Below are 3,414 nucleotides of genomic sequence, written 5' to 3'. Positions count from 1 at the left end.
CTTTGCTTTGCCTTGCTCTGCTTTGCCTTTCCTGGCCATGCTTTGCTTTGCTTTTTCTGGCCCTACTTTGCTTTGGTTTTTTTGTTTGTTCGGTTGTTTTTTTTTTACCCTTTTTCCTTTGTTTTTTTCTGGCCGTGCTTTGCTTTTCCTTATGCCACTTTCTTTTCCCTAGCGGGGCTTTGCTTTGCCTTGCTCTGCTTTCCTCCGCATTGCTCTGCTCTGCTCTGCTTTGCTGCTCTAGGCTTCTTTTGCAGACCGTCCCACCGATTTTGCCGACGAGTCGATCGGTGTATTTAGAAACACGTAAACCCTCAGACGCACACCTTGACCTCCCCCCACCTCGGCGACTGTCCCCTCGGAACTGGCGGACGAGGGGACAGGGATCTGGCCACCGGGCCGGGTCTATTCTGTGGCCCCCGCTGTCCGGCGAGCCGCCAGGTGGGCCCCGTTGCTATTCGTCTGGGGAGGGTGGGGGTTGCGAACGACGCTAAGTAACTACTCGATTCGTAAAAGTAAAGGGGGAAACTGACAACGATTATTATTACTACTACTCTTTTTATTATGTTTTCGTTATATATATATTTACTCTTATTTAGTACTTTCTTTTGTAATAACTCTTAAGTAGTATATATAATATTATATATCTATGGATCGTTTATGTAACGATAAAAAGCTAAAGCAAACCGGCCGGGCAGCCAGCCACAGCGAGTCGCACAGGTGGCGAGCCGCTCGTGACCGAGCGGGAGCCTCTTATGTCAGAGCGGCCGGCGGCCGGAAGCAACCGGGGGCCGCTGCCACACCCTCGCCTTCTTGAACGCCCGCCTCCCCGTAACCCGGCAACGGGCCCCTCCCTATTCGTCTGGGGCGGGTGGGGGGTGCGATTTCGGACGACACTAAGGAACTACACGTTTCGTATTCACAGCACTGTTTTTCTTTGCTTTGCTTTTCCTGGCCCTGCTTTGCTTTGCTTTGCATTCGTGGCACCGCTTTGTTTTTCCCGGCCCTGTTTTGCTTTGTTTTTACTGACCCCGATTCGTTTTGCTTTTCCTGGCCCTGCTTGACTTTTCTTTGCCCGATAAGGCTTTCTTTTTCCTTGCAGGGTTTGCTTTGCTTTGCCTTGCTCTGCTTTGCCTTTCCTGGCCCTGCTACGTTTTGCTTCTTCCGGCCACGCTTTCCTTTGCTTAGCTTTGCTTCGTACTCCTGGCGCAGCTTTGCTTTTTCTTCTCTGCTTTGCTTTGCTTCTCCTACCCCTGCTGTGCTTCGCCTCGCCTCAAAGTCCTTTGCTTTGCCTTTCCTGGCCCTGCTTTGCTTTTCCTTGTGCTACTTTGCTCTGCTTTGCTTTGCCTTACTGTCATTTGCCTTTCCTGGCCATGCTTTGCTTTGCTTTTCTTACCCCTGCTTTTCTTTCCTTTTCTGGCCCTGCTTTGTTTTACTTTGCTTCACTTTGCCTTGAATTCCTGACAGTGCTTTGCTTTGTCTTGTGCTGCTTTGCTTTGTTTTGCATTGCTGTGCTTTGCATTCCCTGGCCCTCGTTTTTTTTTTTTTCTTTCTTCCCCCCCCCGTCCCCCCCCCCCCCCCCCGTCCCCCCCCCCCCCCCAGCCATGCCTTCCTTTGTTTTGCTTTGCTTTGTGTTCCTGGCTCTGCTATGCATTTCTTTGTGCTGCTTTGCTCTGCTTTGCTTTGCCTTGCTCTGCATTCCCTGGCCCTCATTTTTTTTTTTTTTTCTCCCCCCCCACCCCGGCCATGCCTTCCTTTGTTTGCTTTGCTTTGTGTTCCTGGCTCTGCTATGTATTTCTTTGTGCTGCTTTGCCTTTCCTGGCCATGCTTTGCTTTGCTTTTTCTGGCCCTACTTTGCTTTGTTTTGTTTTTTTTTTGTTTGTTTGTTTGTTTTTTGTTTTTTTTTTTTTTTTACCCTTTTTCCTTTGTTTTTTCTGGCCGTGCTTTGCTTTTCCTTATGCCGCTTTCTTTTCCCTAGCGGGGCTTTGCTTTGCCTTGCTCTGCTTTCCTCCGCATTGCTCTGCTCTGCTCTGCTTTGCTGCTCTAGGCTCCTTTTGCAGACCGTCCCACCGATTTTGCCGACGAGTCGATCGGTGTATTTAGAAACACGTAAACCCTCAGACGCACACCTTGACCTCCCCCCACCTCGGCGACTGTCCCCTCGGAACTGGCGGACGAGGGGACAGGGATCTGGCCACCGGGCCGGGTCTATTCTGTGGCCCCCGCTGTCCGGCGAGCCGCCAGGTGGGCCCCGTTGCTATTCGTCTGGGGAGGGTGGGGGTTGCGAACGACGCTAAGTAACTACGTGATTCCTAAAAGTAAAGGGGGAAACAGACAACGATTATTATTATTATTACTACTACTCTTTTTATTATGTTTTCGTTATATATATATTTACTCTTATTTAGTACTTTCTTTTGTAATAACTCTTAAGTAGTATATATAATATTATATATCTATGGATCGTTTATGTAACGATAAAAAGCTAAAGCAAACCGGCCGGGCAGCCAGCCACACCGAGTCGCACAGGTGGCGAGCTGCTCGTGACCGAGCGGGAGCCTCTTATGTCAGAGCGGCCGGCGGCCGGAAGCAACCGGGGGCCGCTGCCACACCCTCGCCTTCTTGAACGCCCGCCTCCCCGTAACCCGGCAACGGGCCCCTCCCTGTTCGTCTGGGGCGGGTGGGGGGTGCGATTTCGAACGACACTAAGGAACTACACGTTTCGTATTCACAGCACTGTTTTTCTTTGCTTTGCTTTTCCTGGCCCTGCTTTGCTTTGCTTTGCATTCGTGGCACCGCTTTGTTTTTCCCGGCCCTGTTTTGCTTTGTTTTTACTGACCCTGATTCGTTTTGCTTTTCCTGGCCCTGCTTGACTTTTCTTTGCCCGATAAGGCTTTCTTTTTCCTCGCAGGGTTTGCTTTGCTTTGCCTTGCTCTGCTTTGCCTTCCCTGGCCCTGCTACGTTTTGCTTCTTCCGGCCACGCTTTCCTTTGCTTAGCTTTGCTTCGTATTCCTGGCGCCGCTTTGCTTTTTCTTCTCTGCTTTGCTTTGCTTCTCCTACCCCTGCTGTGCTTCGCCTCGCCTCAAAGTCCTTTGCTTTGCCTTTCCTGGCCCTGCTTTGCTTTTCCTCGTGCTACTTTGCTTTGCCTTGGTCTGCTTTGCTTTTCCTTGCCGTGCTTTGTTTTGTTTTGCTCTGCTTTGTATTCACCGCATCGCCTTGCTTTCCTTGGCCCTGCATTTTTTTTTTATTTTTTTTTTCTCTGTCCCTCTTTGTTTAGCTTTCCCTGGACCTGCTTTGCTTTGCTTTGCGTTCGCGGCACCTCTTTTCTTTTCCTGGACCTCCTTTGCTTGGGTTTTTCTCGCCCTTCTTTGTTTTGCTTTTCCCGGCCCTGCCTTGCTTTGTTTGGCTTTATTTCGT

The sequence above is a fragment of the Anser anser genome (genome assembly GCF_964211835.1).
Source record: "Anser anser genome assembly, contig: HAP1_SCAFFOLD_204, whole genome shotgun sequence".
NCBI lineage: Eukaryota > Metazoa > Chordata > Aves > Anseriformes > Anatidae > Anser > Anser anser.
This window is presented reverse-complemented; position numbering follows the sequence as displayed.